The following is a 25,928-nucleotide window of genomic DNA, read 5'->3' on the forward strand; positions in this document are numbered from 1 at the left end:
ATGGCGGCCGCTGGATTAACTGCCTCTGAAGTGTCTGTTCTGATGTGGGTAGCCTGGCTCTGATTGTGCCCCTCATTCTTGTAAGGACCAATCGGGCAAGCCAGCAGGGTAAAACCGGCTCGCCTCGAAGGCCCCTGTCCGAGCCTGTTAGAGCATGATGGTGCATGGGGCGCCTCTCCCTGTATTTTCCTGCAACCTCTTTGCCCTAAGGTATGGCCAAAGATCTACCGCCAGCCCTGCTAAGGTACCTTGAGGCATGCTTTCTCCTCTCTGTTAAACTACCTTTGCTGACATTCTGGCCTGTTCCTTTATGCACTAACTTTCTCTGAATCTCCCACACAGTACGAGTCATCACCTCCTGTTCCTCATGCCTCTGAATGCCTGTCTAGCCGATAGTTTTTCTTCGATTGCACCCTCCACCTGTGCTGACAATTTTGTTTTGTGTGCCTACAGTGCCTTTTCTCCAAAATCGAATTACGGTGCCCTTACATCTTGCTGGCAATTTCGTTGTGTGTGTTTTCATTGCCTTGTCTCCAAAATCGTATTTAGGTGCCCTTACATCTTGCTGCCAGTTTCGTTTTGTGTGTCTACAGGGCCTTATATTCAAAATCGAATTTAGGTGCCCTTTTCATTTTCTGTGTTTTCAATGCATGTATCCAAAATGGAATTTTAGGTGCCCTTACTTTTTGTGTGCTCCGATTGCTAGTCCAGTGCATCTGTTTCTTGCTTCCCTCGGCTACTAGGCTGCCTGGTGAGTTTGTACGTGTACAGTGCTGTGCAGCCCCTCCTCTTTCTTCCTCCTTTGCTCGACCACTATAGCCCTCACCATCTACCCTATCTTTTCCAACTGCTATACTATCACCTATCCTCCCTCTCACAAAATCTGGAAGAAAAAAGCTTAAATAACATATCCTGACCTCTAACCATGGCCTACATATCACAGCCACCTATGTCAGTGCAACTTCCAGAGAGATCTTTACTGGTATTCTCTTCTCTGTCCCTTCTCCATATCTATGGACTCCTCATCTCAACTCTACTCTCTCTCCTCTTACATCCTCACCCATTAATGAAGTCCTCTTGGCAGGCTTTGCATCATCCAGGTGTATCATTAATGTCTATCACACTGGCACTATTCTGGTTCAGGGTCCTCAACCCAACCTCCTCCTCTTTGACCGGCGCCTGCCGTCCCTCATTAACTACCTCCCCACTCCTGCTACTCTCTCTTCCACACTCTCTGCGGCCCCCCTCCTACGACTGGTTTACCACCTCCCTGTACCCCTCCTCAGAAAACCTTCAAAGGTGGAGACCTCTTGCATCTAGCCACGCTTAATACACATTCTGTCATCAAACACTCCGCTGACATCAGCCTCCTTCTTGAAGACCTTGACCTCGATATGCTTGCTCTTGCCAAGACGTTGTTCAAGGCCAGTTTAGTGACTTCTTTTGACTCCCTTCTCCCTGGTGGCTATAAGATCATCTCCAAGCCTCGCCCTAACCGTGCAGGCACTAGGGTTGCTCTAATCTTCCCTGAGTGGGTCCCTTCCTCCCTCATACCCACGAAGCCTTACTCTTCCTTCGAGAGCCTGGTTTGCAAGTTGGTCATCTCTTCCAGCTCCTCTGACCATTGCTACCATCTACAGGTCACCTAGCTCTACCACCCGGTTCCTCTCTGAATGTGCTGATTTCTCATCCTCTCTCCTCACAACCACCACTAAACTCCTCCTCATTGGTGACTTTAACATTCTCCTTGACTCCTCAATCACGTCATCCACTCTTTTCCATGACCTCTGCACCTCACTCTCCCTCTACATTCTGGTCTGACCCACTAGGCAGGGCACACACTTGATACCATCATCCAAACAGACCTTTTACCCTCCTCCCCACTGATCACCACACTCTCCTGGTCAGACCACTCACTCCTCTTCTCTCACCTGGGTCACCTCGGCCCTCTGACCGGGCCACCCTCAGCCTTGCCCTACCTGCATCCCCCACTCTCCCCCCACTCCAGGCTCTACATCTGACTCTACTCTCAACAACCTTCATCTTGCCATTACCAATACCCTTGACATTCTTGCCTGAAACATTCCTCTAAGCGTATCACTTGGTACAACTCTGAAATTGCAGCCCTGAAACACAAGCACAGAGCTGCAGAACGGAAGTGACAGACCTCAGGGTCACCCTCTGACAAACTGGCCAGTCGCCTGCTTCAAAGGCAATACAGACTCTCCATCCGCACCAAGAAAAGGACCCACATCCAGGCTCTAGTCTCTGGTGCATTCAAAAACACGGCTGAACTCTTTCAAATCTGCAGCGGACTAGCCAATCCTCCAGTCTCCTCCTCACATCTTCCCTCCCAGGCCCTTTGCAATAGACTGTCCACACACTTCAATACATAAACCCAGGACATCCTGAGCACCCTTGCCTCCCTCTTTTCCTCCACCACCCTCTTCCCTCATATGGCCTCCCACCCGCCCTCTGTCTCTCTCTCCTCCTCCTCCTTCCCTATCACACTTGATGAGGCCACCAGAGTTGTCCTCTCCATGAAGGTCTCCTCCAAACAGGATTCCCCCTGCTCCTTCAGAACCATTATTGGATTGGATTGGGACCTTTCAGATGACATAATGGAAATGTTTCTTTTGGCCAGAAGGCCTGCAACCAAATCCTTGTACCTGTGTCGTTGGAATAAGTTCAGTAACTGATGCAAGGACAAGAATGTGGATCCTTTTCATTTTGGCACTCCTATAGTGCTTTCCTTCCTGTTGCATCTGGCTAATCTGGGGCTCTAGATTGGAACCATAAAAGGATACCTGGCAGCGCTTTCCATTTTTAAGCACTCCTCTGAAGAGGTCTCCTATTTCAAGATATCTTTAATGGTTCCATTTCTGAAGGGACTCACTAATGTGTTTCCTCCAGTCCCATTTAATGTCCCTGCTTGGGATTTAAACCTTATGTTAAGGTTTCTAATTTGTATACCTTTTGAGCCTTTACATTCCTGCCCGTTAAGGCTCTGAACTCTAAAAACTGCACTACTTGTGGCATTAACATCAGCCCGCAGGGTGAGTGAGTTGCAGGCTCTTTCATGCAAGCCTCCTCCTACTACATTTTATAAGGATATGGTAACTAAGCGCAGTAGCCCTGAAATTTTCCACAAATATAGTGTGATTTATTCTTATGCAATTTTGATGCACACGAGCTGAGCTGCCCCAGATAATTGGCAACAGCACCAAATCGCCATTGCAACACATGAGGTGTGCATAATTCTAAGATGGCCGCCCATGTTACTCACCTGGCTTTCCATGTTCAGCCTCCCCACCAGAGAGATGCATGGTGCTGATTGGCCCGTGCACTACCCTTCCGGGCCCATCGGAAGCGGGTAGGCGTAAGCCGGCCCTTCCTGGAAAGGCCCTGAGGGTAAGGCTGACAACTGTCCAGAGCCCAGGGCTAGTCCCCCTGCCTGTGCGCCTACAGAAAATACTACATGCTGAACAATCTATGAGAGGTAACTCTGGCTACACATATTAAGCCTGACTCGGCCACTCCAAATCCAACAAACTTTGACTCGGGCTCTCTACGCAGAACGCGCATTACTGTAACACCAAGTCCCCTACTGAAACCTGCTCTTCTGGGGTCACAAAGTGCTGTGCACACCCATGTGACCTTTTGCTGCGCTGTGATTCTTGCATTTAGGTGAAACACTGCCCTTAGGTATTCTATGCATTCCAATGTGTTTTTAGCTGCGCTGTGATTCTTGCATTTAGGTGAAACACTGCCCTTAGGTATTCTATGCATTCCAATGTGTTTTAGCTGCACTGTGATTCTTGCATTTAGGTGAAACACTTCCCTTAGGTATTCTATGCATTCTAATGTGTTTAGCTGCGCTGTGATTCTTGCATTTAGGTGAAACACTGCCCTTAAGTATTCTATGCATTCCAATATGCTTTAGCTGCACTGTGACTTGCATTGAGCTGCCTGATCCTCACGCAGACCCATCTAGCAACTAGTAGACACATGCCCACTGCTCCTTACCTGCACAATGTACCTACCAAGTATCTACTCAGCTTTGCTGAGAGTCATCCTCCACCTTATCCACATAACTAGTCATCTCAGACCACCCCCTAGCCCGACGCACATAGATACCTCCCCCCCACTCACACTCACCATGTACCCCTCTACGCCATGCAGCCATTCTGACAGAAACTCCAAACTACGCGCCAGACTACCCAAATTATATGAGCCTAGAGCAAGGGACACTATTGTGTCTAAACCAACCAACAGGTCCCTGCCTTCACCCGTGGTTAGCCCTACCAACAACATCACAAACCTACCCAGGCTTTGCCAAACCAATACTACAACTAAGCATAAGGCTCACACATTAACCAGCACACCTACTGTTAGTAAAACTACCACCTTGCCTATAAGAGGCGCATTAATCAATGCGAGATCTGTAGTAGCACATGCTACAGATATAGCAGACCACATCCGAACAGAAGAACTAGACTTTATTGCCATCACTGAGTCCTGGCTTCATGCAGCCGCTGGCCCAGCTCTCTCGCTAGCCATCCCCGAGGATTTTACCATCCTCCGAGCGGACAGAACAGAATCTAGAGGCAGAGGCCTCGCCATAATCGCCAAAACTCACCTCAACTTTAAACTAGACACCACTAACCAAAACTCATTGTGTGAATCTCTTACAGCTAAGCTCCCCACCGCCAACTCCCAAACCATTACCCTCCACCTACTTTACAGACCTCCAGGACCTCTAGGCTCCTTCGAGGAAGACCTTAACTCTATCCTCTCCAACAACTTAAAAAATACCTCCCAGAGCCTTCTCCTTGGAGATTTTAACCTTGGCTTCAATGACCCCAAAGACTCACAAGCAACCAGCATCAACAATACCTTGCTAGAATTAGGCTTCACCCAAAGAGTGTCCACCCCCACACACAACAAAGGGAGAACCCTTGACTGGATAGCAGACCAGAACTGCATGGCCTCCATTACGGCCATCACCCCACAACCATGGTCTGACCACCACCTCCTGACTTTTACTTGAAGCCTCAAGCCCCATCACTAATAACCCACTAGCTATATCTATCTTGACGAGAAGCAAGAAAAACATAACTGCGGATAAACTCATTCCCCTCATTCTCCCAACCTTAAACCATCTCCCAGCCAACTCCAACCCCCACCATCTTGTTGAAAGTTACAACAATAGTATGAGGTCATCCTTAGACGCTATCGCACCACTAAAACTGAGAAAATGTAAGCCAGTAAAACACCTGAACACATGGTTCACTGCCCACTTAAAAGATCTCAGATTAGAGAAACGCAAAAAGGAACAAATATGGGGACAATCCCCCACAGACATCAACAAGCTGATCCTTAACAAAATAGTTTCTACTTATAAAAAATAAATTTTCCTGGCCAAACAAGAATCGTACAACCAGAGAATTCTACAAGCCAGGTCCAGCACTAAAGAACTGTTTACCATCTTAAAAGAGCTGGAATCACCTATCACAGTTCCAGACACCTGTATAAAAGATAAGCATTGGTGCACCAGTGTCCAAAATGCCCTCTCCAATAAAGTCGCAGGCCTTCAAATCAAAATTAACAACAAAAAAGAGGTACTAACCAACTCCTCTAACAACATCCCCCTGCGCCCTACTCATCAGCACCCCTCCCCCAGCCCACTCACCCGCTTTAGCTTTTCCAAAGTCTCCACGCTAGAAGTGGAAAAAATCATACTTGGCCTCAAACCATCGAATTGCCAAGGTGACCTCTGCCCACCTCAAATAATCAAAGATGCAGCAAGAGACCTCTCGCCATTCATTACCAAACTAATCAACGCCTCTTTCTCTTCAGGTACTGTCCCCAATAACCTCAAAGACTCCTGGGTCCTCCCCCTACTAAAAAAAACCCTCCCTGGACCCTCTATACCCACGAACTACAGACCAATCACCACCGTCCCCTTCCTGCTTAAAATCCTAGACAAGACAGCCTATCAACAATACAAAAATACCTCGAACAAAACCATCTCCTTAGTATCCGGCAATCGGGCTTCAGACGCCAACACGGGACAGAAACTGATCTCATTGATCTCAAGGCTCAAATTGACATGCTGAGAGATAATGGGAAAACTGCCTTACTGCTTCTCCTAGACCTCTCGGCAGCATTTTATCTTGCTGATCACAAAATCCTATGCAACCACTTAGACTCGGCTGCCCACTTCTCCCAAAAAGCCATGGGCTGGATTAAGTCATTCTTGAGTAACAGATCCATACGTGTCTTTTCCACTTCGGCTTCTGCTGACCCCATCCCCATCACATGTGGGGTCCCTCAGGGTTCTTGCGTCTCCCCCACACTGTACAACATATTCACTAAGCCCCTGTTTGACGATCTCGATGATCTGGGTATCACCTACACTAACTATGCCGATGATACCCAGATCCTCATCCCGCTGACGGGAGATTACAACACGGATTTGGCCTTGCTTGATGAACAAGGTGTACCTCATCATCCAGGCATGCCTGAATGATGACAAAACGGAACTCATCATCCTAGGATCCTCCAACAACCTAAACAAATTTGAACATAATTATACCAGCTTCATCATAGATGGCAACTCTATCAAGGTAGACAGGGAAGTGAAAACCCTTGGTATTTACCTTGACTCGACCCTTGCCTTCCATAAACAGGTCAGCTCTATGGCCTCCACTACTGCTTACACATGCAAGCTCTTAAGATCAGCCAAACCCTTCCTATCTACCCAGAGCTGCATCACTCTAGCCAGAGCCCTTGCATTATCCAAACTGGATTACTGCAACGCTCTCTATGTAGGTGCAAATAAACGGGTTATCAATAAAATCCAGATCCTACAAAATAATGCTCTCAGAGCAGCGCTCAGCTTCCCCAAGAGAGAACACATTTCAAATATCAGGAGAACCCACAACTGGCTCACCACCAATGACAGAATCCTTCTCAAGGTACCCTCCCTAACTCACAAATGCCTCAACAATGCAGCCCCCCGCTACCTAGCCGATAGAATAACTAGATACACGGCCAACAGACACATTAGAAATAGCAATGCAAACCTGCTCTCCGTTCCTAGATTCAAGCGAACAAAAATGGGAGGCAACAGCTTCCAGGTGCAAGCTGCCCAACACTGGAACTCCCTACCACCTTCCATAAGAGCACCGCAAACCTACCTCCACTTTAGACACAACTACATACAGTGGTTAAAGAACAAAGACCAATAACTGACACATCTACGGTTAATATTGTAAATATGTATAAACTGTAACTATTTTTCAATGTTCCCTTCGCAACTGTATTGTATTCTTTGTAAACTAATGTACAGCACTGTAACTAAGCTGAGAATATCCTTGTCATGCCTGCGCCCTCATACCTTCTGGTCCGGTGCGCCATATAAATAAACAAACAAACAAACAAACAAAACAAACAAAACCATAATTCCTGCCGAAAGTAGTCTGAGTTCCAATTGTCACAGAAGATAATGTTACCAACTTTCTACCCTCCTCCTCATTTGGGCAAAGAGGAAGAGAGGCTTCATAGGCTGGACCCAAAAAGGGCTCTAAGCTTTTTACATTGCAAGAATAGTGACATTTCGCCATGATGATCAACTTTTCGTAGGATATACCGGCCCCAAGTTGGGCTTGTCGGTAACTAAACAAACCATATTCCAGTGGATTACACTGGCAATTGGGGAATGCTATAGAATTGCAGGAAATTACCCACCAGAAGGGCTTCAAGCTCATTCCACGAGGGCTATGGCAACTTCCGCGGCTCTTCAAAGGGGTGTCCCAATAATTGACATCTGCTCTGCAGCCACTTGGTCGTCCATTCATATGTTTGTTAAGCATTACTGCTTAGACACTTCTTCCTTTCAAGAGGGACTTTTTGCTAAGGCAGTCCTCCATTCTGTTCATGACTAATGATTTAATTAATACTCCTGCCTCCAAATTGTCTTTGCTTTGGGTGACTATCTAAGATGAGGAATACGTGGAAGGACACAATCCATTCAAAGAACAAGTTTCTTACCCTTGGTAATGTTCTTTCGACTGGATGTTCCTCCTACGTATTCCTCATCGCCCCACCCAGCCAACCCCACTGTACAATTTACGTGAATTACACTTTGCATTTCCTGAGAGCTTGCCGTCTGGGGCATGGCTGGTTAGTTCCTCGATTGATGGGAATGAAAAACCAGAACTGAAGCCAACGGGCGCAGCACAAGCTATTTATACTGCTGGTGACTTCGACACTCGACAGCAGTCCTCGGGGGACATCGATGCCACAACATCATACACATCGCCCTCTGCCGAGAATGTATTTTTCCGAAGCAGCAAAGATGAGGAATACGTGGGAGGAACATCCAGTCGAAAGAACGCTACCAGGGGTAAGTAACTTGTTTGTCTCTAGAGCCCTTATTCTCTCTAGGCTAGACTCCTGCAATGGCCTTTTCCTTAATCTACCTTTTTCTTCTCTATAACCCCTCCAGCTAGTCCAGAATAGGGCTGCAAGGCTTATCCTTGGCCCTAAGCCCAGGGACCGCATCTCTCCAGAACTAAAAACTCTCCACTGGCTCCCGGTTGCTGCAAGGATCAATTTCAAATCCCTCTGCATCTTCCACAAGGCTGTCTGGGGCCAGGGACCACACTATCTACAACTGGCTCTCACTAAATACTCTCCCTCCAGATTTTTACGCTCTCCCTGCACCAACCCTGTGTTTTAAGCGTCTCATTAAACAGCGAGCTGGTAGCCGATCTCTTTCCTCAGCATGCTCCCTCCTATGGAACAGCCGCCCCCTTTCTCTTCTTCTTAAGCTGGATCTCCTCAAATTCCAGAAGCTCCTCAAGACTTTCATATTTACGTCCTCCTTCCCTTCCTCCCTCCTCTGCTAAATCCTTCATCCCACAGTTGCTGAGATTGGTGCCAGGGCCCTTATGTGTCCTCCTGGGTCCTGGCCTCCCACTCCCAATCGCCTGCAGCCACCACCCCTCCCAGCACTTTGCCTTGGCACCCACTGGCATATGTCACCACAGGTCTGCACTTACCTATTTATTGCTGGCTGACCACTCCACCTAGGCACTTAGAGCTGCTCACTCGCCAGCACTTCCATCATGATGCACTTTGCACTTACCCCACCCTCTCTCATCCCCTCTTTCTCTCTGCACTTGTACTTTCACAAGGCCTAGTAGGTATGCTTCTATCTTTCATTGTTATATTTGTTTTTTATTCCCATGTTATCTCTCTGTTGCCCTATGGGTGCTTTGAAACACAATTTACTTGATGCGCCTTACAAATGCACAATCAATTAATAAAAATGTTTCCACAGTCATTGTGGCATAGAACTCTTTGTTATGTTGTGTTAGATGTATTTATAGAGCGCACAAACACCCAAAGGCACCCTGGCACAATTAGAACACAGATGTTTTGAGCATACGCCGAAAAGTAAAGTGATCAACTGTCATCCGCAGTGACAGGGGAGTAGCATTCCAGGCCTTGGCGGCAGCCACTGAAGAGGCACATCCGCCAGTACGAGTCAGTCTAAACTGGGGGACCTTGACCAGAAAAGCAGAGTGAGACCAGAGACATCGTGTAGGTACGTAATGGGGGACCTTTTCTTGAATATATTCTGGCCCGAGGCCATTGAAAGCCTGATGTACCATGCACAAGGATTTAAACAATATACTCTTTTCCACCGGAAGCCTGTGGAGCTGCCTCAGCAGAGGGGTAATGTGGGCTCCAATAGCGGGCCGATTAGCTCTGACATCAGCGTTCTGCAATAACTGTAACCGATGAATCACATAGCGGGGCTGGGTAAGATACAGTGAGTTGCAGTAATGGAGACCACTCGAGACGAGTACTGCTACCACCGGAGAACAACATTTTTCCGGTATAAAAGGGAAGACTTTCCGGAGTATGCGCAGCTTAAACTGACCACTCTTACATACTGCCGTAACCTGGGCATCCATCGCAAGAGAGGAGGAGATAACAACCCCCAAATTCTTTACCGATGCCACAGGGACTGGGAGAGGGCCAAGGGAGGCCAGCCAGCAATCATTGGTCCAATAAAGAAGAGGCGAGGTGGTACCGGCCACCAGTACCTCCGTCTTGCTGCCATTTAGTTTGAGCCAATTTGATGACATCCATTCCCCGACCTCCTGAAGACACAGCCTAAACCGACTGGCCATATTGGCACGATTGAGGTCAAGACGAACCAGAATTTGGGTGTCGTCGAAGAAGGAATAATAGCGGAAGCCATGGGAGTGAATGAGAGCCAGAAGATGCCTAATATACAAATTGAAAAGAATCTGGGAGAGGGCAGACCCCTGCGAAACACTGCAGGATAGTAAAACTGGGCTAGAGCGAAAAGGAGGGAGAGAAACAGCTTGTGAACGGTCAGTCAAAAAGGAGACGAACCAGTCCAGGAGTCTGCCAGATAGCCCAGCAGTAGAGAGCCGGGGGATCAGAGTAGGATAGTCGACGGTGTCGAACACAGCTGACAGATCTAAAAGAACAACCGCGCCGACACCCCCCCGGTCAACCAAGCGGGCCAGGTCGTCGAGCACCGAGTTCAGAACTGATTCAGTTCCCCTACCTGGCCGGACCCAGACTGAAATAAGTCAAAATAAGACGTGGATTCCAGGAAGGTGAAAAGCAGAGGGGAAACCAGGGCTTCCAACAATTCCATAAGAAACAGGAGTAAAGAAATAGGCTGATAGTTTGCTAACACCTCTGGATCAAGTGTGGGTTATTTTAGTAAAGGGATCACAAGGGCGTGTTTAATTGTGGGTGGGATCAAACCCTCCCTAAAGGAGGCATTTACGGCTGCAGTAACCTGAGAATTAATAGCCCTCAAGGTTTCCTTCAACAGCGCCAGCAGAATAGGGTCAGTGGGAGACGCTGATTTCAACCCAAGAATGGCAGCAAGAATATCTGATTCACGGAAAGTGGGGAAAGAGGACCATGTCCTGTCTTTGCGAAAAAGTCGATGTTTTGGCGACTGGGGGCACGCTACATCATTATTAATATTATCACGAATAGCGGCGATCGTAGACACAAAGAAGGATGACAGAGAGTCACATAACGCCTGAGAAGGGGTAACCTGCGTGCTAATCATCGCAGGGGAAGAACAGGACTGAATAAGCTGGGAAAGGGTTCTTGGTTGATTGAGGGCTCCTTCACCCTTTAAAAACCCCTTTATCATACACCACAGAATGTATGGACCACATAAACTGGCCATTCGCAGGCGGTTGGGGAAATATATTTCAGCGCTACAAACATTCCCTCCACCTTGGGATTTTGTACGTATGGGAATTGTGCCTTAAACTCTGCAGGTGAGTTAAAAAATGGAACACAACAGTGTTCCCAGTTGGTAATGTTTGGCCACTGCACTGGTCTTTGTAAAGAAATTTTTTAAAAAAAAATAAAGGTGGCAGAATATTTCATAAACATACATGTTCTGCCATGTCCTCTAACTTTTCCAGATCTGCAGGATCTTATAGTGCTCCTTGAGCAAAGGCTTCTATCTTGGCCCTCAACATGTTTCTATAGGTGTCTGAGACATGCAACTTAGGGGACACTATCCTAGATACATCTATCATTGGTAGTGTATGTACCTGAAGTTGCATTCTGGACCCACTGTAGGTTTTATACTAGCATGTCCAGAATTTCCCTAACTCTAGTGGGTATATGCATAAATGTGTCGAGACTCTACCCTCATCAGCAGCCTGCACCTCCCTTGTGTGTCTCGCATGTGGTAAGGCTAAAGGTGCAATGTTCAACTGTCTTTTGATCATCACAATCTTCATCGGGATTACAAACTGTCCCGTGGTCAAGGAAGCCCCATTCACAGGAAGCATTGAAAGTTTCTACGCTTCGAGGTGCAGTGAAGGCACTACCAATTAAATGCCCTCCTTTTTTCGGCCTAAAGTCAGCTCCCAGGGTGTGGCAACAGTGGCGGCCCATCTACATCTATGAGGGATACACGTGTACCCGTACCTAGACGACTGGCTCATCCAGGCCAATTCGAGGGAGGAAGCCGTCGAACACACAGACGACCGTCCAGCTGCTGAGGGATCTGGGATTCTCCGTCAATTATCTGAAGTACTGCTTGACACCATCGCAGAAGGCACTGTTCCTGGGAGCCAGGCTCAACTCGGTCTCCTGCCTAGCGTCACCCTTGGAGGAGAGGATAGCGGCCCTGCTGGGCAAGGTGCAACGGCTGTTGTGATTAAAGATCGCCACGGTGCGGACCATCAAGTTGCTGCTCGGCATAATGTTGTGCACTACCTTATCCGACTATGCTGGTTGCTGATGCAGCCCCTTCAGGAGTTACTGGATGCCTGCTGGATTTGTATTTGTATTTGTATTTATTTATTTGTATTGCGCACCTTGCCCGGAGGCTTGCGGGCGCATGTTTAGTAGGCAGTTACAAGTTGCAGAGGAGAAGTTACAGGTTCCAGGAGAAGAGGTTAACAGTTACATAGGTAGTGATACAGTATAACATGAACGGTGAAAATGACAATGATACAGTATAACATAACGGGTGAAAATGACATAGATAATAACAACAAAGTAGCAGTACCCAAGGTTACAGTAGAAGGGTACGCGCTGTGAGCAGTTACAAATTTACAGGATGTCTTGTTCCCGTAACCAAAGTTTAGCTTTGGTTTTGAATACGTGGCAAAGCGGAATGTTCCTTAGTGCATTGGGGAGTGAGTTCCAGAGCTTGGCAGCAAGGACCGGAAAACTTGACCCTCCTGCCGAGCGTAATTTGAAGCTGGGGATGTCCAAAGTGTGCGCCTGGGCAGCTCTCAAGGGTCTGGTGGCTGTGTGATGCGAGAAACGTGATATTAAGTAGGCTGGAGCTGCATTGTTCTGTGCCTTGTGTGTGAGCACAAGTGATTTGAGTGATATGCGGTGCAAGATAGGTGACCACTGGATGTTGCGTCTGATAGTGGCTATATGATTCCGTCTAGGTATGTTGAATGCTGCCCTAATGGCGTTGTTTTGTGTGACCTGTAGTTTGTCCAGATTTCTTTGGCTCGTCCCAAGGTATAGGGCATTGCAATAGTCTATTTTGGATAAGATGAGGGTTCTCGCGAGGGTCAGACAATTGTCTGGAGTCAGGAATGGCCTGCAGGCTGTAATCAATTTGCAGGTGTAGGACGATGCAGAGACAACTGCATTGGTTTGTCGTGTGAGGGACAGGGTAGAATCAAGGTAGATTCCTAGAGTTTTGGTGACATTGGCCACTTTGATGTCAATCCCGTCAATAGTGAAGGAATTGTAGTTGGCGTCAAGTTTCGCGAGTTTAGTTTGGGAGCCCAGGATGATTAACTCTGTTTTTTCGTCGTTAAGGCAGAGCCCATGATTGGCCATCCAGGCCTGGATGACGGAGTAGACCGTATTAAGAGATTTTGAATCGGTTACAAAATCACCAGTGATAGGGATGAGTATCTGGGTGTCATCCGCATAATTAGTGTAGGAGACACCCAGATAATCAAGGATATCAAAGAGTGGTTTAGTAAACACATTGTAAAGGGTGGGAGATACACAGGATCCTTGTGGGACTCCACAGGGGACGTGGGAGGGGTCAGCCGCTGCTAGTGGAGAGAAGACCCTCATGGTTCTGTTGGCAAGGAATGAACTGATCCAAGAAGTGGCTGCTTCCGAGAAGTGGGCGGCGATTTTGAGATGATGACAGAGAATTTGGTGGTCAACCAGGTCGAAGGCAGCTGAGAGATCAAGGAGGAGCAGGAGTGCCAATTTGCCCTTGTCTTTCAGGTCCTCGATTTGGGTTTTCAGGTCCAGTAAAGCTGTCTCAGTGCCATGCCTGGGACGGAAACCAGATTGTCTCAGCCCTAGTAGATTGTTGCGTTCGAGATACTCCTGGATTTGGAGATAGGCTGCGCGGTCAAGGATTTTAAGCAGGAAAGGCACAGTGGTGATGGGCCTGTAGTTTGAAGGGTTGCTGGGGTCAAGATTGGCTTTTTTAATTAATGGTATGACCCAGGCATCCTTAAGGTTGTCAGGTACGGTGCTTGATTCAAAGGAGGCATTTATGAAGGAGGTAATAAATGGGGCGAGCTTGGGTGCGGCTTCCTTAATGATGACAGCGGGGCATGCATCACCTTGGCAATTGGAAGGTTTTAGTTTAGATATAATGATTTCTACTTCCTTGATGGAGAGGGGAGAGAAGCTGAATGGTTTGAAGTTGTGATTGAGTGCTTGTATTTTATAATTCAGGGTGGTGCTCGTTGAACTTGAGAGGTAGTTTTTTTTTGCTTTGATTTTAGTTTGGAGAGTGGTGATTTTGTCTAGTAAAGCATTTTGGATGTTTGTACACCAATCAGTGTCAGGGGTACACTTATTGAGAGGAGCGATAGGGGACTCCAGTTCCTTAAGTATCTTAAACAGTTCCTTAGTGTTAGAGCGGGCTTGGGTGATTCTTTTGTTATAAGCTTCCTTTTTGGCAGCAAGGATGGCTTCTTTATAGGCCAGGGTGGCTAGCGTAAGATTATTTTTGTTGGCCAGGGAGGGGATACTTTTCCATGAGGCCTCTGCTTTTCTTTTTTCTTTGCGTAGGTCACGTAGTTGCGGAGTGAACCAAGAGTTCAAGTGGGTCCGTGGTTTTTGTTTACGCAGTTTGATAGGGGCGATAGTATTAAGGGCTTTTAGCATAACACGATTATAAGTGTCTACTAATGCTGTGGGGTCAGTGCAGGACTCTGAAGCTGCGTGCAATAATGGGAGGATGAGTGGTAAGAGTTTCTCAACAGTGATGTCTTTTTTATTCCGTGTGCGCGTGGGCGGTGCGAGGTTTTGTGTGTCCTCAGGAGGGCTAGTGTTAATAGAGAACGAAATAAGATGGTGGTCAGACCAAGCGCAGGGGGAAACAGTAATATCATTAAGGGCACAGTTCATGTCGGCAATCCAGTCAAGAGTACGACCTTTGATGTGGGTGGGCTCTGTGACATGTTGTGTGAAGCCGAAATCAGTCAGGACATTTGCAAGATCTGAGGCTTTGGTGTCATTCTTGTCCAAGTAACCCAGGTTGAAGTCACCCAGGATGATGATTTGGGAACTAGGCTTCGCACTGGATGCTAGAATAGAGGAGATATCTTCAACGAAGGTAGATGTGGGTCCAGGAGGCCTGTAAATTAGGTGAACAGTGGCTGTGTGATTGGGCGAGATAGATAGTTTGAGAGAAAGCGATTCAGCTGAGTGTAACTGAAGGCTGTCCGCAATTCTGATGTTAAGCGTATTCTTGAATATGACGGCTAGGCCGCCGCCCTTAGTTTGGTTGGTATCTCTGTCGCACCTGATTATGGTGTAGTTGTCAGGGATAGCGAGTGTCAGAGAGGGTCCAGAGGCTGCGTGCAGCCAAGTTTCCGTGACTGCAAGTAGGTCCAGGTTGTCTGAGACAATGAGATCAGCAATATCAAGGGCGTGAGCTTGGATAGAACGTGCGTTTATAAGAGCACCTTTGAGCTTAGGGACCGTGGTAACGTTGTCTTGTTGAGTATTCGAGGTAGGAATAAAAAGGTGTTGTGGTTTGTGAGGGCTGGAACTGCAAGTGTTGCCTGATGCAGGGCTGGTAGTGTGGTAAGACCAATGTGTGCAACTAGATGCTAATTTGTGGTTCCTGATTGATAAGGCACAAGGTAGGCTAGGTTGGGTAGTAGCAACTGAGGTAGCGTGGTGAGCCTGTATGCTGTCGTTAGAGGGATTGTAGGCTAGAGGTGTGGTGGGGCGCGAATCGTGGTAGCTAGTGCCAGTGGCTGTATTAATTGTTGCAGCGAGTGGGTACTGTGATACGAGGCGCAAGCGAGAACCAAGCCTCAAGTTTCTACTGAGAATTGTGCAGGGGTAGGTGTTGATGATATCATGGCAGGTATGCCTGAAGGGCTGGCGAGAGACAGGAGAGGAGGGTGGGCTGGTTACAAGTGGCCGGAAGCTTTGCAGACAAGATCCCTCTCGACGAGGAGTTTCGTTGGGTGGTGAGGTGTACACTCCAGCATCGCCCAGGGCACAGGGTTCCAAAACCCCCCATACCAGGAGACAGTCACCACAGATGCTTCCCTGGAGGGCTGGGGAGCCCACACTGGACGTCTGCACGCCAGAGGCCTGTGGCTGCCGGAGGAGAAGGATCTCCACATCAAGATCCTGGAGCTGCGAGCAGTGTTCTGGGCCTACAAGTCATTCCTTCCATCCCTGAAGGGCAATGGTGAGGATCTTCAAGGACAACCCCACCACAATGTTCTACATCAGGAAGCAGGGGGGCACCCAATCCCAAGTGCTCTCCAAAGTGGTGCAGAACTTGTGGCACTGGGCCATCGGACAACAGATGTTCCTCATTCCCTTTCACTTGGCAGGAATCAAGAACACCATCACTGACTCCCTCAGCAGAGAGTTGTGCTCCTGCCACGAGTGGGGAACTTCAGCAGGACCATGTGGACTGCATCTTCATCAGGTGGGGCAGGCACCAAATCGATCTGTTTGCGACGGCAGCAAACTCCCAATGCCAGAAATTTGCTATCAGGTTCCACCAGCCGAGGAGCATGGGGTACGCGTTCTCCTTTCCGCGTGAAGGCCTGTTTCTGTACGCGTTGCCCCTGTTGCCTCTCCTGCTGCTAGTCATCAGTCAACTCAGAGTGCCGATGCAGGATGATACTCGTTGCCTCGCCATGGCCGAGACAGATTTGGTACCCGGACCTTCTCAGCCTGTCAGCATCGCCTCTGGCCAAGCTGCCAGTGGTTGTGGATCTATCTGCTCGCCAGAGAAGGAGGCGCAATCCTACATCACGGCCCAGGATCACTGAACATGAGGGCTTGGCTCCTGTAGCTCTAGAGTTTGGACGATACAAGTTGCTGGTGGACTGCAGGAAGGTCCTTGCCAAGGCCAGAGCGTCTTCAACTCTTAAATGCAATGGTCACAAGAGGAAGCACTACACTAGGTGGTGCCATCCACAGAAGATCACCCCTCTGAGGATCGCAGCCCCGCAGATTCTTCCATACTTCTTGTCCTTGGCCAAGGCAGGGCTAGCACACGCCTCTATCAAAGTGCATCTGGTGGCTATCTCCCACTACACCAGATCTCCCGGAAGATCTTCTCTTTGGTCCCACCGTCTCGTCAAGGAGTTCCTCAAAGGACTATTCTGATCTTTCCCACCGGTGAAAGCTCCTGCCCAGGCGTGGGAACTCAACGTGGTGCTGACGAGGCTCATGGAAGCCCCCTTCGAGCCTCTGCATCAGGGGCCTTTCAAGTTTCTCTCGTGGAAAACTGCTTTCCTTGTGGCCATCACCTCTGCCAGGAGAGTGGGTGAGATCACGGCCCTATCCTGCAAACAGACATATCAGACTTTCCACAAATCGAGGGTGGTGCTGCGGACGCACCCCTCCTTCATGCCAAAGGTTCCGTCTGAATTCCACCTCAACAAGTCTTTGGTGTTACCTGTGTTTTTTTCCAAAGCCTTCGTCACCAGCTGAAAAGTCCTTGCACTCGCTGGACGTTGCTGAAGTTCTACGTGGCACGCACAAAGAGTTTTCATAAGACGTCTCAACTTTTTGTGAACTTTGGTCCTGTGAACCATGGGACGGTCTTGTACAAGGCTTCCATCTCCAGGTGGCTCTCTGACTGTATCACACATTGTTTGGACAACCGACCACTGGCCAGCCGTCCGAGAGCACATTCCACCAGAGCGATCGCTGCAACGACTGCATTCCTTTCTGGTGTGCCCCTGTTGGACATCTGCACTGCTGCTACATGGAGGTCTATGCACACCTTCACTAGGTTCTACTGCGTCAACAAGGATTCCAGGGAGGAGTCCAGGGTCAGCCAAGCAGTGCTACGCAACCTCTTCGCTTGAGGTGAGTCTGTTCCAGCGGTAAGGGTTTTGATTCTGTTTAGCCGTGCCACCTCCCATGGTTGTGTAATGTGGTACTGCTATGTATTCTTTATTCATGAGCATGTGAATCCATACCTGGTGCCATGCTGGAGAAGCAACAAGTTACTTACCTGTAGCTATTGTTCTACAGCATGGGTCTGGCATGGATTCACATGTGAACCCTCCCTCCTACCCCTTTGCGGTTCTTTTGGTCATACTGCTACTGTACATGCTTACCAAATCTGAAGATGGCTGCCAGGGTAGGTGCATGGGGAGAGGGCAGTCATTGGCAGGGGGCAGTATGACCCAGAGTACAGTGATTGCTTTAGAGGAGAAATACAGTTCATAAGTGAAAGTGAAACTGTTTTTTCTTTCAGCGAGGATTCCCAGCCTGCTGACTCAGAACATTCGTGTGCATGTGAATCCATGCCAGACCCATGCTGGAGTACAATAGTTACAGGTAAGTAACTTGTTCCATCTGCTGGTTACTCAGAAGGCCTGAACTATGCGTGTTCTGAACAGCCTCTGTGCGTGTACTTGCGTTCAAAATCCTAAAGTCAATAACCAGTCGATATGAACCATCTGGTTTGGATACTGGAAGTAATGTTGTGTTGTGTGGGCTTGCCTGTTGTACTAGAACTCCTTGGTCTTCTAACTGATCCACTATTATCTTTAAATGCAGTATATCCTGTGCTTTGATTGGATATTGTCTCTGAGGCTTTGGTGTTTCAAAAACTTGCGTTTTATGTGGAGGGCAATCTATATCATGCCCTACATGATTCTTAAATAACTGAGCTGCACCTAAACAGCCCATGAGGCTGCGTAAGCATTTACTATGTGTTCCTCGACTTCATCTGAAAAAACTGGTTTAATTACATTTTCCCCCTTGGGCCTTTCACTAAAATATAGCCTGGGCCAGTCTTGTTCTGCTAAAAGGCCATAGTAGTATGTGCAATTTAGGGCAAAATGTTGCCTCTATTTACTTTGGATGTTCCCCTTCAAGTTGTATTGTAACTGTGTACACTTAATTTTCCCCAACCACGTCTTTTGTGCGAGTAATAACTTCTGCCTTTTGATCAGTAGGCATCTGATCTAAAAGCTTCTCGTCTTTCTGTGATTATGGAGACTTGTGTACCAGAATCCAGCTGTACCACTAGCCACTAATCTGTTTTTTTTTTAGTCAATGGTATTATGCTGCGAGTCTGTTTAAGAACTTTTGCCATTGTCCACTAATAAAGCTGCAGTTTGCTTCCTTTCTCTTTTCTTCTCCTCCCTCTTGCTGAGCGTCTGTGCTCTCTTGTCTGCCAATCCCTGTTTCTTCTCTTTTTGTGAAGAAGAACGATAGTCTTCATCTCTGTATCTTTGTGGTTACCTAAGCTGTGCTCTATCCCTTGACTGATAGGTGCTTTTCGTGCATTTCTTCCCACTTCTGCCCTTGTAGGATCTGCTACCCCAACAGCTTCCTACCTGGGGACTGTACTAGCTCTCTCTACAGATGCTGTTCTGCTTTGAAAAGTTCCTCTCTCTTCCTCTCCTACGTGGGACATACTGGAGGCACATGTCCTTCCCGTTCTTCCTCTAGCTGGGAAGGTGTTTCTGCCTGGTTCCTCTCTGTTATTAGTAGTGTTAGTAGGTGGTGCCCTTCTAGTGTGCTTACTCTCACCTAATTCTTTCCTTGTCCCCTTCCCAGGGCTTTTACGCAGGTGATCTTTACCTAGGGACTTCTAAGTAGCTGTCATAATTTGACCAAACTGGAGTTTTCTTTTCCTGTTTACTGGGCAGCACCGCTAGGCATCTGAAGGCTTTAGTCTCACTGATTCACCTTTTACGAGGGATGTTGGGCAGATTCATCATTTTTAGGCTTAATCCCCTCTCCTAGTGAGACCCCCAGCACTTTTTGCTAGTCCTCTGGCCCTTTTTCTAAAATCCTGAATGAGTGCAGCCTTTTTCCACTTATTCATTCTTAAAGGCTCTGTCTTTTGGAACTCTATTCTTTGTATTTTACCTATCCTATGGAGTCTATATTCCCCCATAGTTCTTAAAGGCATCTCTATTTTACTATTGCAGCACAGAGCTCCTTATGGGCAGTGTTGCTGGGGGCCCTTAAGGCCCTCCTTTAAGATAATTTTCTTTATCCTAGAGCAGGGGTGCACAACTGATTTTGACAGAGGGCCGAAAGTACCTTACATGAGGGCTATAGTGGGCCGAAAAGTAAATGTGGGCGGGCGGTAGGCGGGGCGTGGCAGGAGGCTTTTTAACCCCCCAATTTGTACTAAACACATGGAAAAAGAATGTTTTTGAGGGGTAACGATTTTTATTTGCATTTCAAACTTACATTTTGTGCTACACATTTTCCATTGTTATAATTTATTTCTATTTAGTTATTGTATCTCGCCTGTTTAATTAACTTATATATATTTTATTGACCCTAGATACACTATGCCCCATACACTATGCCCCATGGCCCCCTCACCCCAACCAAACACTATGCCCCATGTCCCTCACCCCCAACCAAACACTATGCCCCATGGCCCCCTCACCCCCAACCAAACACTATGCCCCATGGCCCCCTCACCCCCAACCAAACACTATGCCCCATGGCCCCCTCACCCCCAACCAAACACTATGCCCCATGTCCCTCATCCCCAACCAAACACTATGCCCCATGGCCCCCTCAACCCCAACCAAACACTATCCCCCATGGCCCCCTCACCCCCAACCAAACACTATGCCCCATGGCCCCCTCACCCCCAACCAAACACTATGCCCCATGGCCTCCTCACCCCCAACCAAACACTATGCCCCATGGCCCCCTCATCCCCAACCAAACACTATGCCCCATGGCCCCTTCACCCCCAACCAAACACTATGCCCCATGGCCCCCTCACCCCCAACCAAACACTATGCCCCATGGCCCCCTCACCCCCAACCAAACACTATGCCCCATGGCCCCCTCACCCCCAACCAAACACTATGCCCCATGGCCCCTCACCCCCAACCAAACACTATGCCCCATGGCCCCCTCACCCCCAACCAAACACTATGCCCCATGGCCCCCTCACCCCCAACCAAACACTATGCCCCATGTCCCTCACCCCCAACCAAACACTATGCCCCATGGCCCCCTCACCCCCAACCAAACACTATGCCCCATGGCCCCTCACCCCCAACCAAACACTATGCCCCATGGCCTCCTCACCCCCAACCAAACCCCCCAACTCAGCACACACACAAACATGCACCAATACAGACCCGAACCCCCACCCCCCAACTCAGCACACACACAAACATACACCCATACAGACCCGAACCCCCCACCCCAGCACACAAACATGCACCCATACAGACCAGAACACCCCACCCCCCAACTCAGCACACACACAAACATGCACCCATACAGACCCGAACCCCACCACCCCCCCAAATCAGCAAACTCTCAAACAAGCACCCATACAGACCCGAACCCCCACCCCAGCACACAAAAAACATTCAAATCAAAACATTCATACACATCCAACACCCCCCCATCCCCGCATCTCAACATACACACAAAATACATTCAAATACACACATTCACACCCCCCCAGATCTCAACATACACACAAAATACATTTAAATACAAACATTCACACCCCCCCACATCTCAACATACACACAAAATACATTCAAATACAAACATTCACACACACCCCACATCTCAACATACACACAAAATACATTCAAATACAAACATTCACACACCCCCCACATCTCAACATACACACAAAATACATTCAAATACAAACATTCACACACCCCCCACATCTCAACATACACACAAAATACATTCAAATACAAACATTCACACACCCCCCACATCTCAACATACACACAAAATACATTCAAATACAAACATTCACACACCCCCCACATCTCAACATACACACAAAATACATTCAAATACATTCATACACATCCGACACCCCCCCCACCCCTGCATCTCAACATACACACAAAATACATTCAAATACAAACATTCATACACATCCGACACATCCCCCCCAACCCCGCATCTCAACATACACACAAAATACATTCAAACCAAAACATTCATACACATCCGACACACCCCCGCATCTCAACATACACACAAAATACATTCAAACACACACATCCGACACACCCCCCCACCCCCGCATCTCAACATACACACAAAATACATTCAAATACAAACATTCATAAACATCCGACACACACCCCCCGAAACATACACACACAAACATAAAGCAAAACAAACCCGACACACAAACACAAACAGACCACTTACCGGAGACGTGCTGGAAGGCAGGCAGGTAAGCTGGAATCGTACTACGGCTGGCGTGGTCCAAGGCTGAAATGCCTTCCGGCATCAAGCCTTATGGACCACGCCAGCCGTAGTGCTGGCCCTCCATTGGTGCAGCACACACGCATTACGTGGCTCGTAGGAGCGACGTGATGCGTGTGTGTGCTGAGCCAATGAGGGCCAGTGTTTTCACCGGCCCGGAAGACAACAAAGACTGCCCTCCATTAGGAAAGTCTTTGTGCCTTGCGGGCCGGTCAAAAGGGCATGGCGGGCCGCAACTGGCCCGCGGGCCGTATCTTGTGCACCCATGTCCTCGAGTAACTACAGTTCTAATACTTACAGCATACATCACCTTATGTGGAGTGTCAAAGGGATACCTAGTATCCTCCTTCTCGCTTCTCCAGTGGCGTTTTAGTCACATAGACAATCTCCTAGTTATGGCTGGTGGCAGTGGATGTGTTCTACCAACTATTGTGTGTTTCTACCGCAGGCTATTGTTACGCTCACCTGGCTCCCGCAGGGGCATCGATCGGACCCGGAGAGCTGCGACCTCCTCCAACATGAAGTGTAGTGCAGAGATGACAGACTGGACTGGGCCGCCTAATCTCGTCTGCTTGACCCGTAGAAATATTCTCCTTATGTTTGTAAATGATGAGCTCTCCATCCTGCGTGGAATGCAAGGGCGCGTAGATACCAGTTACTTCACTGATGTGAGGGTGTTGGAAGAGTTCCGGATGAATATTGACTCTGAGGTTCCAGGCGAGAACCCGTAAGTATAAAGTTCAAAGAGTTCAATATGTCCGATGTTCACTCTTGTACATTCCTTTCTTGTGTTGCAGCTGGGTCCAAGGGAAGATTGTCTTGTGGCAGCTGATGGTGTTCAGGTAAGAGTCTGTATTACCCAAAACTGTCCGGCAAAAGATGCAGGTGTTTAAATTGCTGGTTTCTCCCTCCTTACAGGTGCGGCGTAAGAAGTTGCGGTTTGTTACAGAATAATGCCTCCGGTTGTTAATCAGGTAAGTATGGTGGAGAGGTTGTATTTGTTGGCTCTCTCGGCTCACCTTATGTTTCTTTTGTCCCCTAGATGGTGGAATTCGGCGGAGAAAATGATGGAGGCTGCGCTGGATCGAAAAATGCTGTGAGGACTGGTGAGTATGGCGCAGCACTGGAGCTGGCGATGCGACGCATGTAGAATAATGTCCTTTTCAAGTTCGAAGATGTGATGCATCCGGAATTCAGGTAAGGATTGAAATAATATTTTTTCTAACCTTTCCTTCTTTCTTCTATTGCTAGGAGCTCTGGATTCGAGACGGGCGTGGCTGAAGACTGGATGCTGACTGCAGGCACGGTGAGCGTTACGCTGCTGGATGCAGAATAACACGAAGCATGTGCTGCTGTTTGGGCGTGGTTTAAATAGCCTCCAAAGTAGTTCCAGGTAAGAAGTCCCTAGAACCACACCCGAGTAAAAAATAGTCCCTGTAGAAAAATAGTCCCATTCAGGCCTCACGTTGGCTTGGATTCATTTGCAGCATTGTCTGCATGAGGTAAGTAAAGTCTATGAGCCTGGCGCCTATGGCGCCAGGACTGATTTCTATTATGAGCCTGGCGCCTAGCGCCAGGACTGAACCCAGACAGCCCCCAGCCGGGGCTGCTGGGGTTTTATTAAATACCTGGATGCCTGCTCCCGGGGCTGATGGGCTTGATCCGGATGCCCGGGGATAGGCATCATGACAGCTATGTCCATAGCCTCAGTAGTGCACAATAGGGCATCCAAGTACCAACTTGGGGTCTCCCTTCTTTTTTCGCCATTTCCAGCGGGGTTGTTCTTTGTGAGCCCTACTCTTACGTCCCATCGCCTTTCCTCCATACTGCATGGGCGTCCCTTCCAAGGGATGGGAGACGGAACCTTTTTCACCATAAAAAACCTTCTTCCCCTTTAAATTTAGAGGCGTGCTGGGGTGCGGCCCAGGGAGTATGCGCTGCCCTGACTCCGCCCTTCCGGCGCCACACCTCAGTCCCCTTTTCCGCACCAACGGGAACGGGCCGAATTCACCAGCACTCCTGGGTTTGGTTTCAGCCATGTAATTCCACGGGCGGATACCTCCTCTCTTTGTCTTTTTTGTCTTTTTATCATTCAAGTACTCGGTCCTCAGGCACCACGCTCCTCTCCGGTGCATGTCGACTTGCACAAGGATCAGCAGGTGTCCATCCTGCAACAGGCTCTTCCCAACTTCAGACCCCCACGCCCTCTGCCTACGTTGCCTTGGCCCAGACCACGGTTGAAAAGCTTGTTCAGCGTGCGGCTCGCTGTCTTCAAAAGCGGTGAAGAACAGACTAGCCAGGTGGAGGGAGCTCTTCCGGAAGTCGCCTCCAGAGGACCTCAAGAACTTAACAAAACATTGAGCCAGGGCCGCTATTTTCTATTGCGCCCCGCAAAGGAGACTCATTTGACTGTTAAGGTCCTTGTACTGGCACGTGCACCGAGGCGGCTTCAGCTACCGGCCCTCGGGCCGAGGGATCCTCGGATCTTCCCAGTGGCAATGTTGACGGACCAGAAGGTTCTTTTACCGGATTGTCATCCAAGGGACTACGCCGGAGTACCGGCCTCATGGCCGAGGGGGCTACGCCCTAGTACCGGCAATGCGGCTGAGGGGGCGCCTAAACGCAGCTCTACTGACCCCTGGGTCGAGGATGTCACACCTACCGGGCCTAGGCCAGAGGAGCAGGGTAGGCCTCGTGATCCATATACAAGAGTCCTTGGGGAGGCTGGGCCCAGCGAGCCGGGCAACACGTCGCAGCACGTGGCTGGCAGCTTGACAAGATGGCTGCCGCGCCAGACAGGGGTACCTGTCCGACGCCCTTCCAGGAGTTCGGCGAAGAACGAGTGTCATGGTGGGACTGGCCTCAACCAGGTATGTGGCCTACAGCCTATCCTTCTTATGCGCAGGGCAGCTTCGCACTGTGTCCATACGGGCAGGGTATACAGCGGCCCAGCTGCCCCCGCCTACCCCATCAGTACCCCCTACCACCTCTCAGGCCAGTGAGAGGGGTTCTTTGAGAGATTCCTCAGGCTCATGAAGTCACCTCGGATGGGGGTTTTCCTCAAGGACGCCATCAGGGAAGTGCTCCCGACTATGCTACTGGCACCACAAGCGCCTCCACCGGTGGCCCCGGTGCAGCTGCTTCCTCAGGCGGTTCCATAACAGCCTCTGCCACCTCCTCAGCTTCCGGCTCCAGCTACTTCTTCACCTCCACAAGATCCTTCTGATCTGCAGGACACGGACAATGAGGAGGATCCAGACATGCCATCCTTAGCCAGGGTCTTCCACGAAAGTCTCTTGCTGGGCTGGCGGAATGCCTGGGCCTCCCCCAACCCGAGGTCGAGCAGCTGGCAGTGGGGGTTCTGGCAGAAGTCCTCACGCAACACCCCTCTGCCAAGACAGGGATTCCTCTGCAGACCGATGTAGTCTCCCTGGCCAAGAAGGGTTGGCTTAAGCCCCACTCGGCCAAGCTGGTCAATCGACGCCTATACGCCAAGTACAGGCAGATGGAGGGGGATACACTCTTCCTCTGTGCCCATCCTCAGCCACACTTCTCAGTGATCGCAGCAGCATCACTATACTACAAGCCTTAGGCGTCCTCAGCGGCTCTACTAGGCAAGGAGGAGAAGATCTTGGAGCCGTACGGAAAGAAACTGT

At 48.9% G+C, this 25,928-nt stretch overlaps 1 protein-coding gene across 3 annotated transcripts in view; it reads left to right on the forward strand.

Moving 5' to 3' along the window:
- The window catches only part of SECISBP2L (SECIS binding protein 2 like), a 1,017,636-nt gene that overhangs the window by 578,492 nt on the left and 413,216 nt on the right, over positions 1-25,928 (forward strand). The gene's annotated exons all lie outside the window — the stretch shown is intronic.

This window comes from Ambystoma mexicanum, chromosome 11 (genome assembly GCF_040938575.1).
Source record: "Ambystoma mexicanum isolate Mex_15411 chromosome 11, UKY_AmexF1_1, whole genome shotgun sequence".
Classification (NCBI taxonomy): domain Eukaryota; kingdom Metazoa; phylum Chordata; class Amphibia; order Caudata; family Ambystomatidae; genus Ambystoma; species Ambystoma mexicanum.